This window comes from Acanthochromis polyacanthus, chromosome 6 (assembly GCF_021347895.1).
Source record: "Acanthochromis polyacanthus isolate Apoly-LR-REF ecotype Palm Island chromosome 6, KAUST_Apoly_ChrSc, whole genome shotgun sequence".
NCBI lineage: Eukaryota > Metazoa > Chordata > Actinopteri > Pomacentridae > Acanthochromis > Acanthochromis polyacanthus.
In genome coordinates, this window is record NC_067118.1 from 9,310,598 (window position 1) to 9,327,023 (window position 16,426).

The window sequence follows — 16,426 nt, forward strand, 5'->3', positions numbered from 1 at the left end:
GATGAGGTTTCTTGACGCTGTTGAAAAGTCCGAAAATTCACGTAAAGACGAAAGAAAACTGCTCCACGCTGTTGCTGTCTAGCAAAGGATGTGTCTAAACTAAGTGTCTAAAGCTGGAATGGGGACAAGAAAGGAGCGAAGGACAGAAAAGTGAATTTGTGTTCAAAAGGCTGAACGTAAATGAAGGCTTTGTGAAACATCAGGAGCTTCAAACATAGATGTGAAGCCATAGATATCTATGGCTTCACAGTCATTCTCACACACATTGGCCCGCCTTCTTCTTCTTTGGTGTTCGTCTCCTTTCTTCTTCTTTTGGAGTTAATGTCAGTTGGTAAACCAACTCATTTGCACATTACTGTCTACTGGGCTGAAGTGTGAAGCATAAGTTTGTCGGCAACAAAAAATATTCAATAGTAATTTTTTAAAAAATCGGCAAATTTACTGGTCGCACATGCACGAGTAGATGAAAAATTTACTAGCACTCGCTCAAATTTTGGCACTGGCCTGCAGTCTTTTCCCTACACTGAGCGTGGTTGTGGTGTGACGCATGTGGGCCTGCGTGCCTGTCCAGGGCTGATTAATGGTTGGACGCTCATCCCATTCGGCCGCATATGGATAAATAAACAAAATTATTTACCTTTTTTCGCCTTTTTACTGTGATAGTTGCAGTGAAGAGTGACAGGAAATGGGGAGAAGAGTAGGGGGAGACATGCATAAAAGGTCCGCGGGCAGGAATCGAACCCAGGCCGCTGCATCAGAGACCCAGCCACTCTACATGGGTCACCTGCTTAATCCGATGAGCTATATGGGTGCCGGGTGCCCAGTAAACAAAATTATTTAATAAAGAATTCAGACAAATAGACAAATTCATTTTCACTCAGCCCTTACAGCAACATGAGTGCAGTCAGTTACGCCGATTACATTTGGGAAACCGGACATCGCTGCAAATTGCCGTTTAATGTTGGCCTGTTCACCCACAGTGTAAGGAAACCTGATGTATTGACTGGTCATGTTTATAATGTCATCCAAAACAGCTGGCATTAGTGCGCTGAGGGATGGTTGTGATATCCCAAACCTAAAGGACATCATTTCAGATTCAGATTCAGATAAACTTTATTTATCCCCGAGGGGCAATCACACCCAGATAGGATTTAGACAACAAATGTAACCTCATATATTCTTCATATAAAACACATACCTGTCGGCCACTTCCCGCTGGAAGGAGCCGGTGTCGCCAGAAACCCCAGAGTCGTCAGCTCCTGTGTCTGTACCGGGATGGCGTGGTTTCGGTCTAAGACGGCCCAGTTCAGCACATAGATCCAAGAGTACTGCTCTAGGGAATCTGAATCGGCTTATTAGCCAGTCATCATGGGCCAGAAAATCTCCGTTATCCCTAAAATCTCTCTCCATTCTTAACGTGATCTTCCAGCAATGCCACATTACGCACTGCTGTCACCCGCTATTTATCCGCTTGATCAGCGATTGGACTGATTGTCACATGCCTTTTCCAAATTAGTAATCAATCAGTGCCACTCACCGCTCTATATCATTTGAAGATGGAAGTTTGATATATGAACTTAGTTCTGCAAATACAGTCGTAGGCCGAATGGCGCACTATATGAACATCTACAACAATGAGGGTTTATGATTATCCGGCTCTACAAGTCTAATATGTGATAACAATAAAGGTTTGAGATCAATATGGTTTCAATTCACCACTTCACCCTCCGGCACTGCCGTTCCCTCTGTCTCTAAAATGTGCGTAAGCAAGCATCAAAGTTGGCGCACCGGTGCGCACATTCTCATGCCAAGTTTGTTTTTAGAAATCACAGCCTTTGCGTAGAACGCCACTTTCTATGCAAAGGTTGTGAAAGTACGCCACTTTCTAGTCCTGTTTTGTGCGTACGCAAGCATCAAGCATCAAGGTTGGCGCACCGGTGCGCACATTCTCACGCCAAGTTTGTTTTTTATAAATCACAACCTTTGCGTAGAAAGTGGCGTACGCTACTTTCTAGCCCTGTTTTGTGCGTATGCAAGCTTTATAAATGAGGCCCCAGGTGTAGCTCTTGGCTGTGATGAGGCTTGTAGTCTGGATCCACGGATTTATTAAAGATTTCTGTATCATTGTGAGGTAGCGGCAGACGTCACTGTAACCATGACAGCAAGTGAACGGGACATCAGCTGCCTGCTGATGATCACATGATTGTGATCCTACTACAAATAAACCGCTGCAGACTTACCAGAACTTATCCAACAGAAATGATCCAAGGAACAACTGATTACATTATGGGGGTGTTTCTGAGTCCCATCAATTCCTGCTGCCTGCTACATATTTAGGTCATGTGATTTGGTGTCCACACATAACGTACACATGTGTAACACATGCCTGTGCTCAGTGCTAGGTCATGTTGTTTGTGGGTACATCTATATTAAATGGACACATTCTATGTTGCCGTGATTTCTGATCAATAACTAATGAACAAATGTTGCATTTATACAAAAAAATGCTCCATTTCTGACAGTGCCATATGGGGAATGGACAGCCTTGGCAGACTACTACGCTCTCTGAGTTCTATTCTAGTTATATTTGTCCTGTATTTAACGATATTGGTTTCATTACTTTAAGACAAATTTTCTCATGTTGTTCAATTTAAACCAGTAAACAAAGCAGCTCCTCTTCTTGTTGTCAGGACACCTCCGGCATGTTTTCTTGTACATGAAACGTGCACGTGCAGTTTCATTTTGAGCCGCAGCTGTCTGCAGACAGGAAGAAACCTTTGGCACAAAACTCTCATATTCTTCCTCAACGCTCCGAACGCTGAGTACGGCGTTTACTGACTGTGGGCTCATTTTTCACTGCAATATAAAGTCCTGTGGCTCTATGGAAACAGAACAACCATGGTTAGAAGTAGAACGAACTCAGAAATGTGTCTTCTGTAGTACAACACTGTTGTATTTCCATAAATCCTAAATTAAAGAAATTTATTATTTATTGTCAAAAATGTAAAGATAAATTTATTTCTATGCTTGTCTCCAGTCTGCTCTGTATAACCACTGCCTACAGTTCAGCCGAAAAGTTGACAAATTTTTGTCACGTGACTGTTGGTTGCAGCTGAACCATTAATAGCTTCACAGATACGCGAAAGAATCCAGAATTTTTTAGTTTTTACAGAATTTAGTTAGACCTAGCGGTTTATTTCTGACAAGTTTTTAAGCCTGATCTTTCTTTCTGTTTGTAAAGCTTCTGACTTTGATAAATTGTATAATTTTACAGATTTTTTTAAAAAAAAAGGATAAGATGCGATTGAAATGCACTTGTGGGTTTTTGTGTTCAGAGGTTTGATCTGTTCCTGGAACATCATTTTATACGCAAAAGAAAAAGACAAGTGTCACATTTGGACCCGTGTTATTGACAATCTGGTCTGAAAGTTTCTGTGTTTGTTCCGGTTTTTCAGGGTTTTAACTGGACCTGGAGGTTTTGAAGTTGTCCCGACATATTTCTGAGGGTCCGTGCTGCCTTCACTGACTCCTCCAGGTCCGGTCAATGTGTTTAGTAAAGCGTGACCTCCCGCCCCTCCACCCTCGTCGCCTTCTCTGGAATCACTTGACTGTTGCAGAGACCCCCGACCCCAGCGCTGCCACTGATTCCAGCTTTCCCCCCCTTTTCCCTTTCATCCCCCTCTACCTCCAGCCCTCCTCTATCTGCCTCCGTTTACAGAAGCGTCTCTCCCACAGTCCTTATCCGGCTGCTTCTATCAGCTCGTTTCCTCCTGAAAACTCCCTCCGATAGAAAACTCTCCCTCTGCAGGTCTGTCTGAGGCTTTTATTGAAGTTTAACATGTTTGTATGGAGGGTTTCTGCTTCGCTGACGTCATTACTTTGCTGTATTTGATGCTTCTTTAGCTTAAAAATCTCTTTTGTGACTGAGATAAGAAACAACTGTGCAGGAAAACAACAGAAGAGACGTGGTAGAAAAATTAAATAATGAAAGATTTCAGTCACCTTAAATGGAACTTTAAAAACGTCTAAACCAGGGGTGTCAAACATGTGGCCCGCGGGCCAAAACCGGCCCACCAGAGGGTCCAATCCGGCCCATGGGACGACTTTGTAAAGTGTTAAAATGACAGAGAAGCTTGAAAGTGTAATTTGTAAATTTGTAAAACAAAGTAAAATACTAGATTGCTATTTTTTCGTCGTTTTGTGTCTCATTTTTGTAATATTTTGTCTTTTTTGTAGTTTTTTTGTCTTTTTTGTGTGACTTTTGTCGTTTGTCTCATGTTTTTGTCATTTTATTTGTCGTTTTTGTCATTTTTTTATCTCGTTTGTGTAATTTTTTGTCTTACTTTTGTTGTTTGTCCATTTTTTGTCACATTCTAACTTTCTTGTCAAATTTTTTGTCTCCTTTGTTTGCTTTTGTGCCGTTTGTCTCATTTTTTGTCGTTTTGTGTCTCGTTTTTGTCTTTTTGTCTCGCTTGTGTTTTTTTGTCTTATTTTTATCTTTTTTGTCATTTGTCGATATTTTTGTCGCTTTTTAACTTTTTTCTAATTTTATGTCTCTTTTATATTTTGTTTTGTGATTTTTTTGTTGCTTTGTGTCTCATTTTTGTAATATTTTGCCTTGTTTTTGTTGGATTTGTTGTCTTTTTTTGTCTGACCTGTCATTTGTCTCATGTTTTTGTTTTGTTTCTCGTTTTTGTCATTTTTTGTCTAGTTTGTGTTATTTGTGTAATTTTTTGTCATGCTTTTGTCTCTGTCTAATTTTTGGTTGTTTTGTTTCTCATTTTTGTTATTTTGTCTCGCTTGTGTTTTATGTCTTATTTCTGTCATTTATTTTTACATTTTTGTTGTTCATTTTTTGTGGCTTTCTAACTTTTTTGACTAATTTCTTGTGTCTTTTTTGTTTTGTGATTTTCTTCTGTCCTTTTGTGTCTCATTTTTGGAATACTTTGTCTTGCTTTTGTTGTTTTTTTGTGTCTTTTTTGTCATCTGTCTCTTTTTTGTCATATTATTTCTCATTTTTTTGTTGTTTTGTTACTTGCTTTTGTCATTTTTTCCTCATTTTTTGCTGTTTGTTCATTTTTTGTTGCTGTCTAACTTCTTTGTCTAATTTTTGAAGGGTTTTTGGAAAGTTTTTTTTTCTTTTGTATTAGTGATCTCATTTTTGTTGTTTTTTTCTGAGATTAGCAGCAACAACAAAGATTTACAACCATTTAGAAGAACAACAGAATGAAAGAGATAATAGAAAAATGAAATAATGAAAGATTTCAGTCTGAGCCGCCTTAAATGGAGCCTTAAAACAGTCTAAAACTATAAAAACAACATTTAAACACACCAAAGTATGTTTTGGCCTTTTGCTTTCTTTTCTTTTTGTTTTCCTTTTTCACATTCGACATGACCTTTCTTGTCTTAAAAAATAAGCATTTTCTTGTTTGTTTGTTTGTTTTAGCTATTTCCGTCAGTAAACTCCCTCTGCACGCTCGTCTGAAATTTTTATTTTGGCTTAACATGTGTCTAATCAGGTTTTTGTTTTTGCTGCTGCTCTTATACTTTTCTTTAGCTGCTTCTGCTGTCCTGAGCCGAACAAGCAACAAGAAATTACAGCTGTGCAGAAAAAAAATTAAAAGAGACAAAATGCAGAGGAAATCCTAAAATGAATCAGAAATGACAGTGATGAAATGTTTCAGCCTAAACACAAAAAAGGGAACTTAAAATGGTCCAAAACTATAAAAATGACCATCTTTACTGCAAAAATGGAGAAAATTGAATAAACCGAATCTAATTTTCTGACCAAGATAAGCAGCAAAAATGGAACCTTCAAACAGTCTAAAAACAACATTTTTTATTGCAAAAATGGAGATTTAAACAACCCAAAAGTGCTTTAAAGTTCAGAAATAATCTCCACATTTTTCAGAACCAGTCCTTCTGCTTTCTAACGTGAACCTTTCAAATAAACCACCAGATTTTTCTTTTTTTGTCACCACATTTCCAACATTTTTCACATGCTATGGAACCTTCTTCAGTCAACAACAGTAGTTTTCTTGTTTTTTAGCTGTTTCCTTTTGAAAACTCCCTCTGCAGGGCCGTCTGTAGCTTTTATTTCAGTTTAACACGTTGATGAGGAGGGTTTTTGTTGTTTTCTGTACCTGTGTTAAAATCATCTTGTCGCTGTATTTGACATTTCTCGGGCAGCTTTTGCAAAATTTCTTTTTCTGACTCAAAATAAGCAACAAGTTTTATAGCAGAAAAGTCAGAAATACAAAATTTCAGCCTAAACACAAGTTTTAAATCTGTTTTTCTGACCAAGATGAGGAGAAACCACAAAGACTCACGGCTGCACAGAAAAACAACGTAAGAGAAATAACAGAAAAATGTACTAATATAAGATTATGACCTTAAAGTGAAGCTAACAACAGTCTAAAATGAGATAAACAACAATTTTCTCTTGTAGAAATGTAGATTTAAATACACCAAATGTGTCTTAAAGCTCAGAAATAATCACAATAATTTGCAAAAATAGTCTTTTTGCTTTCTAACATGTGCACTTGATCAAATGTCCCATAAAACAACCCTTAAAAAGCATTATTTAAGTACAAAAACAACAATTTTCCCTTGCAAAAATGTAGATTTTTATACACTAAATGTTTTTTAAAGCTAAGAAATAATCACATTATTTTACAGCATAATTTTTTTTGCTTTATAACGTGCGATTTTTCAAATGAACCCTAAAACAAGCCTTAAAAAGCAATCTGGAACTACAAAAACAACTATTTTCTCTTGCAGAAATGAAGATTTAAACAGCAACTTAAAGCTCAGAAATAATCACAGTAATTTAAAGCACAAGATCTGTTTGCTTGCTGACGTGCGCTTTTTCAGATTAACTCTAAAACAAGCCTTAAAAAGAAGTCTAGAACTACAAAAACAACTAGTTTCTCTCGCAGAAATCTAGATTTAAACACACCTAATAAGTTTAAAAGCAAACACTTTGCAGCAGCAGACTTTCCTTCCTGGTAATCACATCTCTGGCTCCTTTTCTCACCACGCTACATGACCTTTCTTGGGTGCACAGTCATTCATTTTCTCGTATTTTGGCTGAAATGTTTGTGCAGCAGAGCTCTTCCACCCATCCTCCACTCCTCCTCCTCCTCTTTCCACGGCTGTTGTCACCTAAGCTCCGGACGCTGAACTCACTTTCTATATTTAGTTTTCGTTCGCGCAGTTCAGTCAGGCGGCTCCGGCGTGCTGCTTTAGCGGCTCTGCGGTTCTGCAGAGGCCCAAACGGAGCTTCCGGCGGCACAAAAAGCCCGATCGGGAGCCTGGAGAAGCCTCCCAACGTGCTGCTGGGAGTGGAAGGGGTTAACGGCAGTCACTCAGCATGCGGGATCGGAGGCGGGCAGGCAGGCAGTGCAGAGGCTGACCTCTGACCCCCCAGGAAAGGAATGTGGAAGCTCTTTCATCCAGGACAGAAACCAAAGACACCCGGGCGGTTGGAAAGTGGCGGTTCAATTCTGCTTTCAGCGTTTTTGATTAGGGGAAGTAGGCAGAGGTTTTTTAAATGTGAACCCAGCGCTCCGGTCGTGGCCATTTTGGAAGCCAAGTTCTCGTCCTGCAGTTTTGCACTCAAGTGTGATTAGTTGGTTAGAAATGGCTGCAGTCGTGTCGTTTGTGCTGCTGGTTGTAAAGCAGTGACCTGTAACCTGCTGACTGCATGGAGGGAACACACAGGATCCATTACTGACGCAGAGCACGGACACTAACACGTTTTCTGTATTAGTAGATTAGAGCATAATACGTAAATGTTGTTTCTGCTGCACGTAGATGAGCTTTTTAGTATATTAAAAAATGAGGAAATGATGAGTAAATGTTTCTGCTGCACACAGATGAGCTTTATAACAGTTAAAAGACATTTAGGGGGTTGGGATTTTTTTTTTATCTTTAAAATTTAATACTTAGCATCTGAAATGTCAGAAAATAGTCTTGAAAAGCGCAATATTATAATTCAGATTTGAATTTGCTGCAGACAGTTTCACTTTTCCTATTTTTTACTTTGTCCTTCTAAAAAAATATCATAAAAATTCATCGTTTACCCTATTTATAGTCAGAAAATCGCAAAAAATGTCACCAAAGTCTCTTAAAAAGTGCTATATGAACAAACACACTTGTCACATCATCACACCTCATTTGTTTTGTGTATTAACAAGCTAGAAAACAGTACAAATATGTTGTTTCTGCTGTACATAGATGAGCTTTAGGACCTTCAGAAATAGAACTAGCAGTTGTTTTGTATATTAAAAAATGAGGAAATGATGAGTAAATGTGTTTCTGCTGCACACAGATGAGCTTTATAGCACTTAATATATTTTGGGGGTTAGAATTTATTTATTTTTTAATCTGTTTTTAGCCTCAAATTTTGATTTTCGACTCAAATTTGCTGCAGATTAACAGTCTAACACACAGGATCCATTAGTGATGCTTAGCAGTGAAACTAACACTTGTTTTCTGTATTAACATAATAGAAAATAATAGATAAATGTTGTTTCTGCTGCACATAGATGAGCATTACAACACTGAACACAGTTTAATTTTCTGATTATGATTGCTTTGTCTTTATATAAAAAAGAGTCCTAAAAATTCACTGATTACCTTATTAAAAGTCAGAAAATAGTAGAAAACATCACCAAAGTCTCTTAAAAAGTGCTATATTAACAAACACACTTATTTTGTATATTAATAAAGTAGAAAATGCTAGAGAAATGTTGTTTCTGCTGCACACAGACGAGCTTTATGACCTTTAGAAATAGAACTAGCAGTTAATTTGTGTAATAATAAATGAGGAAATGATATATAAATGTTGTTTCACCTGTCTATCACTATAAAAACAACCAATTTCACTTAAAAAAATGGATATTTAAATATACTAAATGTGTTATAAAGCTAGGAAATAATCACAGTACTTTGGATAATAATTATTTTCTTGTATTTAAACCATTTTCTTTTGAAAACTCTCCCTCGGCACCACATTTTCTTTTTTGGAGTTTGGTTTCTACCTTATTTTTTTACGTGCTACAGGACTTCTCTTGGATCAACAATGAACTTGTTTTGCGTAAAAGACGTAAAATGAACCAGAATAGTCAGTAATAAAAGATTTCAGCCCTAAAAGAACTTTAAAAAGCAATCTGAAACTATAGAAACAGCCTATTTCACTTGTAAAAATGGAGATTTAAATTCATAAGCTGTTTTACAGCTAAAAAAAATAATCACTTTCCATGAAAAAGAGTCTTCAAAATTCATTGTTTACCCAATTAAAAGTCAGAAAATCTTCGCTTTGTCCTTCCATCCATGTTGGATTTTAAGAAATCTGAAAAATTAACTGTTTAGCCTAAAATGTTGGGAAATGTTGTAAAATGTCACCAAAGTGTCCAAAAGAAGTGCAATATTGTATTTTAGATGTTGCAGATTAGCTGTCTGTTAATTGATTTATCAGTTAATTCACTATGAATCATGGTAACATGATTCTAACTATTAAGTCGTTTAATTTTGATTTTATGCATAGAATTTGACTAAAATGAAGCAATATTACTGTTTTTTAACCTGCTAATCTAACTGCATGTTTTCAGTCTTTGCTGTCTGTTGTCTACGATTGAGTCTTTGTTGGTGTTTGACAGTAAACTAATAAAAGTCTGTAATCTAACAGGACACGCTGTCACTTTGATGATGTTTTTGAAGCAACAGTTCATATTCAAAGGATAATTTACACTCAGCTGTGACAAATGAGCAAATTATTCACAGAAAATGTCCCGTCTCTGTATTTTGTTGGGATCTTTCTGCAGGAGTTAGTCAGGACCAGATAACACAGAACATTTTACATTAAAAATGAACAAACCATAGCAAGTAGTTGTCAACTATGACTTGATTTAGACGAGAAAATCCAACTAGTGCTCAAATCCAGTCAGTTCCCCCTCTTTAAAGAAGTGTGAACACCTAATGCATAAAGTTTAACAGTGTTTTCACTGTTTGAGTTATGAAACATGGACGAAAAGTGAGAAAACTAAGAAGATTGTTGTAGTATTAAATCACTTTCTTGAATGAGGATAACAGTGCTGCTCTAAAAAATAAATAAATAGCAAACAACTAACTGATATACAGTAGTTATTCAAAACTGAGATATGATCAAAATCTGATTTACTTATTTTTTTGTTTTATTTTTAAAAGAATTTCCAGTATAGTTATAGCCAAATGCACTTGAACAACTTTTCTTGTTTTAATGCTTTTTCTTCTTCATTTTCTCCTTAACCACATTTGTTACCACACAAATGCCAGTAGCTGCATCTGGTTTTAAAAAAGTAACACAACTTTGAAAAGATAGCTTGCTGCCTAACTAGCCTAGCTTAGCAGCTTAGTGAAGTTGGCAAAACACAGCAAATAGCTAGCTTATATATTTGTTCAACCTTGAGGTAAGACCACAGTCTAATTTTTGATATCTTGTTTTAATGTAAGACCAATGTAAACCTTAGAAGTGTCATATTTTTAAAGAAAAAGCTGAGCTGGAGAACAGAAAAACACAAGTCAACAGTTTTAACTAAATGCACTTTACTAACGTTTTACTTTTTGTGGAATTAAAAATAGCAATTTTGACACTTCAACATCTTAACTGCGTTTGTTATCACACAAATAAGACAGTCACTAAAACTGAAAGCATATCGGTGGGGAAAAAAACTTTAAAAAATGTAGTTTATAAAGCTAACTAGCACCAAGCTAACTGAAAACTTGAATAGAGTGAAAGTATCAGATATTTATTAATCATAGACGTAAAGTGAGAAGACTACAAAAATTATTGTACTTGTTAAAAAAATCAGATGTTTGATGTTTTATTTTACTATAAAAAAATGTTTACACCTTAGAAATGTCTCATTTTTGAGGAAAAGCTGAGCTAGACAACAGATAAAAACCAGCTAGCTAAGAGATTTAGCTAATTGCATTTACAACCCTTTTGCTTATTTGTGGAAATAAAAGGGCAGTTTTAATGCTTCAGCCTCTTAACTGTGTCTTTGTTTGCACACAAATAAGGCAGTCGCTAAAACTTAAATCACACTGGTGAGGAAAAAGGTGACTTTATCTTGAAAAGCTAACTAGCTTAAAGCTAACTAGCCTAGCTTAGCGGAATAGCCTTTGACCCAAGTGGAACTGGCTGGATTTAATGTGGTTTAACAGATTTTAAATCATTTATTACCTTAAATTCATGGCCCCATCTTTTTTCCTGCACGGCCTGTACAATACTAAGAAAAAAGGGAAATAAAATTAACTTTGACCCATTTTTTGAGCCTAGCAGTTTGTGTAGTTGCTGTTAACTGACTTTGTGAGGAAGAACGAATATCTAAATCCACCTTTATGATTTTTAAGGTTTCATAGAACTGATTTTTTTAAAATCAAAAAAACTGTAGAAGCCTTTGATTCCATAAAAATTGGCAGGATTTAATGTGGCTGAACTGTTCTTAGATAGTTTAATGCATTGAATTCATGTACATGTGTGCAATTAAATGTCCTTTGTAGATTTTCTGTGAAGTCAATGAAATACTAACAGAAAAAAACTGATAAATTAGCTTAAAGCTCCACTTTCACAACATAGCTGTTCGTGCACCTGATGCTGACTCGCTTTGAAGGAACACTGTATATCTGAATCCACATTTAAGATTTTCAAGGTTACATGAAAGTGATTTTAAAAGACAAAATTACACAGCTGGCAACAGTATTCTGGATAGAACTAAAGAAATCAACCATAAAATGGCTTTTGACAAAAGAATAAAGTTGTAAATATAATGTCTTTTACTTGGTTCTACACTATATTAATCTTCCTTAGTAATAAATAATGACAAGAAACCTTTTATTATTAGGAAAAACACCTAAAAATTAAGGAATCAACACATATAAAAGAGCATTATTATATTAAGCTTTTATTGCCACTTTAATTCTAAAGCAGAAACAGTTCATTTATTTAAAATTCATATTCATTTACCAGTAACGTGTTTATAATTGTGGATGTGGGAGCATCTGGAAGTCATCCTGTACATCGCTGTGGATCGTAGCTGCAGACGGCAGTGATGGATTTTCTCTTTAAACACAACAGAAGGAAGATCAGAGTGTCAGTCGAGAGGTTTTTCCTCATGTGGAGCAGAAGTACAAGAGAGAGAAACTTCAACCGGATGGTCACTGGTTGATTGATATATAATAAGGAGCATAAAGTGCTGCAGGGAGCCATGTGGGAAACATTCAGTGATCTAGTGCACAAAGGTTTTCTCCTTTGACATGCAGCAGTCGGCTTGTTGAAGTGTACAAGTAAAAGAGGGAGACTAGTTCTTTTTTGTTTTGGCTGATAGAAAAACAGTAACAACACTGATTTAACGGGAAAAAAGTTGGGAAAGTGTGGAGATTTGTAGCTTCACATCTGTACACCTAAATTCTAAGTACCGTACTGTCTTTTGGTTAATTTTCCAAATCGATGACAGAAATTCAGATTTTTTTGTTCTTACAGTTTGCAGCTCTGATGAATGGTGACAATTTTGACAATTGTGATTTTTGATTAATTTTAAAAGCCTTTAAGTCCACTGACTTGTTTGGGAATCAGATTTTATGAACTTGATTTGGAAAATTAACCAAATCACATATCGTCATATTTCATTAAATCACTTTATTCCACGTTTCATTTAATAAAATGTTGCCAAAAATAAAGCATTTATCCTGATCAGATTTTATAAAAAAAAAAAAAAAGAAATTCTGCACTTCTCGGCACAACTGTGAAGCCATCAGTGACTGGAAATAAAGTTGTAAAATATCGATAGCATGCAGAGCCCCCATTTTTTCTTCCAATATTGTTAATACAAATGCTCTACATGCTGATCCCATTTTTAACTTTTGTTTTTTATGATTTATGGCTATTTATCTGTGTCTTACTGCCTACATGACATTTCAGAGATCTCTCTACTACTAATCATGGTTGTGATGTTTCCATAGAGGTGCAGAACTTTGTATTCCCATAAAAAATTAGCCTACACTGATTATAAATGTGGCAGGAACAAAAAACACAGAAGCGTTCAGAAGATTGATGTACTCTTCGATACAAAGGCTGATATGGAGAAAGCAGTGGGACAGATAACAAGTTTGTTTGACAGTTTTTTTTTCTTTATTGTAATTGAATTTAGCTATTTGCTGCAAACCAGTTATTCTCTCTCTTTAAATATGTTCGACAACAACCCCAAAGATGCAATTTAATCGGATTTTTCTATTACAGGGAGAGGTGGGAAGGAGAGAAAGTAAATTCTAGTGATGCTTGTGACATTTTTTTCAGAGCATTTTAACACAATATATATGTTAATGCTGCCATTAAAGCTTCTTATGGTAATATTACTTGTTTAAAACACAAGTAAATTGCACTTTTCATGTGTGGGTGATGGAAAAATGAACATTGTAGCGATCATAAAAAATAATGTTTGCCTTCAAGACGGAAAAGACAAACTAATGTGAGATATGCACCACTTTTTCCAGCATTTTCATGTTTACTTAAGAAAAAGACTAAAACAAAAGCATAAATAAAAGCATAATGTCTGAATTGCATTTAGTTGATTCCGTTTCGAGTAATGGACTTGTTTGTGCGAGTTCTCCGCCACACTGTCATGACTTGTTGGAACACTTTAGTAGAACAGATCTGTTGTTAATGTTTGTAGCAGCACCTGTGTCATTACTCCTGTGCTTTTTTGAAAATGTTGTGAGAAAGTCCTTCAAATTATAATTTACCAGGAGTGTTTGAGAGATCACTTCACGCTGCTTTGCCTGGTTAAATAGATCAGTGTGTCGCCACAAGATGTTGTAGCTCCAAACTTTCTTTGGGGAAAAAGGAGGTTTTGATGCATGTGTAGTTAAAATTTTTTGTGTGGAATAAAGAGAATTAATTGTGCTTCATTTTTAATGCTTCAACATCATTTGTTACCACACAAATACGACAGTTGCTGAAACTTAAATGATACTTGTAAAAGAAAAAGTAACAAAACTTTTAAAAGCTAACTAGCTCAAAGCTAACTAACCTAGCTTAGTGGAGTAGCCTTTGCAGTCAAGTATAGTTTGCAGGATTTAATGTGGCCTGACTGCTTTTAAATAATTTAATGTATGAAAAACAATAAACAACTAAAAAGCTAATTCCTTATTGTTTTAAAATCAATAAGAAATAGCAAAAAATGGAACATGTTAAAGCTCCAAACCTTCTTTTTGGAGAAAATAGGTTTTAATGTATGCATAATCATATTACACAGGTCCGTAGGAGTCACTAACAGGCACTTTGAGGCCTGAGATCATCTATGTGTGAAATTCCAGGTCCACATGGTTTGTCGCGGTGCGTCCTTTGTGTTCAGGCTCCAGTTAGGCCTGTTTCTGTAACTTGGCAGTGTGGCTTCTCCTCATTGTGTTGCATGTGTGTGGCTGAACTGTATGTTTGCCGGTGACGTTGCATTCGGCCACAACCCGTTGTGTTGTACGTGATGTTGGACAGAGGCAGGGTCGGGCGACGGCGTGGTTCAAGGCCAGGAATGTGCGATGTGGGTAGGCTGTACAATAGATCCGGGCTCCCTGAGGGTGGTCAATGGGACGGGTGTCACCCCCCTGCACCCTCCCTGCTGGGTGATGACCACCACACAACGCTACAGCTGTCAGCTCCTCTTAACCACCGCTGTAAACACACATACATTACCGAGACGCATGTACGCACATGTACACAATGGGACATATGTGTGCGCACCGGCATGCATGTGGAAAGCAGAAATTCCACACACGCGCCTCCTACAGTTGCATGTTTTACTGCAACCTGTGGAAACGTGTGTTCACCTGAATGTGTTCGTAAACAAACACAAGAAGCGACTGAAAGCCCTCAAAGCAGACTCCTGCGTATTTGCTGTCTTTCTGAACTTCCTGACCTCTCACACAGAAAGGATGCCGTTACACTCAGAGTTGTGCATGTATGTGTGTGTGTGCGTGTGTGTGTGTGCGTGTGTGTGTGTGCGTGTGTGAGTGTGTCCGGCCACATATGCCCACATGTGTTTACCATACTTGAATGCACTCTTGGTTCACGTGGCCGAAGCTTGGAGCACAGCTGACATTGCGATCAGTGTTGTGTCCGCTCAACCTTGGACTTAGCCGGTGTGTTAGCTCGCAGGGGGGTCACAGAGGTCACTGAGTGTAAATAAGGGAATGCACAGAGTTCATCCGGTCTCTCCGCCGACCCAGGTTGATGTAATCGGCGGTCAGTAGGCTCTTCAGTGCAGGTTTCCATGCGCTTGGCCTTATTTTGAAATTTTCTGCGGCTGTTATTGTCAGGAATTTGCTGAATTCAGGGCGACAGGTAGCACTGGTTCTGGGAAGCCCGAGCTTGTGGTGTAAACAATCTCCAACCGCCCATTTATCCCCACCCATCACAACCCTAAGGGGGTGGTTGTGTGTGTTTCCGTGTTTTCCCATGGATTACAGGACCCTTATCCAGTTTCATAACAAGTACATACATGTATACACACACAAGTACAAAGCTGGCTTTGTGCGCCGCGCTCTCATCTGCAGACACACATGATGAGGGATGAGGATGTGTAATTGCGTTTGGCCTTCACATGTGCTTGTACAAACAAAGGTATTGTGCTGTGACTGAAAATCATCATTCACAAAACACTTTTTCTGCTGATCCTCTGCAGTTCCTGTCACGTCTGACAGACTTGTCGTTCAGCTCCCCCTAGTGAGCTCACAGGAAGTCTGCAAAGAACGCATGAGTCAAGTCAGACCTGTTGGCTGGAGATGTTTTGTTTTCGGCTTTTTTTTGGGATTATGGGGTTTTGATTGGTTTTTGACATTATTGGTGCTGCAGCGTCTACCAGGAGTCACGTGACCAGATCTCGCGTATCTGATTGGCAAATGGAAAGTACGGGTCCGTACCTCCAGCAACTACCTAAATAATAAGAAGCTTTATTGTCATTGCAAAGGGTACAATGCAATTCCATTTGGCAACATCTCTTGGAGCAGCTACAATGTCCCTGTCATAAAATATAATTTAATAAATAGTTGTTTTTTTAAAGATCACCTTTTTTATTCAAAATGTTCTATTTGCTGCTGTACACTGTAAATTTCCCCGCTGTGTGATTAATAAACATTTAATCTATCTATCTATCTTGTAGCTAGATGATCTCCGGTTTATGTCCGAGCCTGGGCATTTCTGCATAGACTTTTGCATTTGCATGTGTGGGTTTTCTCTGAGTTCTCCGGCTTCGTCACACAGCCCAAACACATGCTGAGGTTAATTGGTGATCCTAAATTGTTTGTAGGTGTGAGTGTAAGCATGTTTGTTTGTCTCTATGTGTAGTCCTGTGATAGGCTACTGACTTGTCCAGGTGTCCCCTGCCTTCAC

At 37.5% G+C, this 16,426-nt stretch overlaps 1 protein-coding gene across 1 annotated transcript in view; it reads left to right on the forward strand.

The window, feature by feature from the left end:
- Window positions 1-16,426, forward strand: part of plagl2 (pleiomorphic adenoma gene-like 2) — a 78,257-nt gene that overhangs the window by 47,413 nt on the left and 14,418 nt on the right. The window lies entirely within an intron of this gene.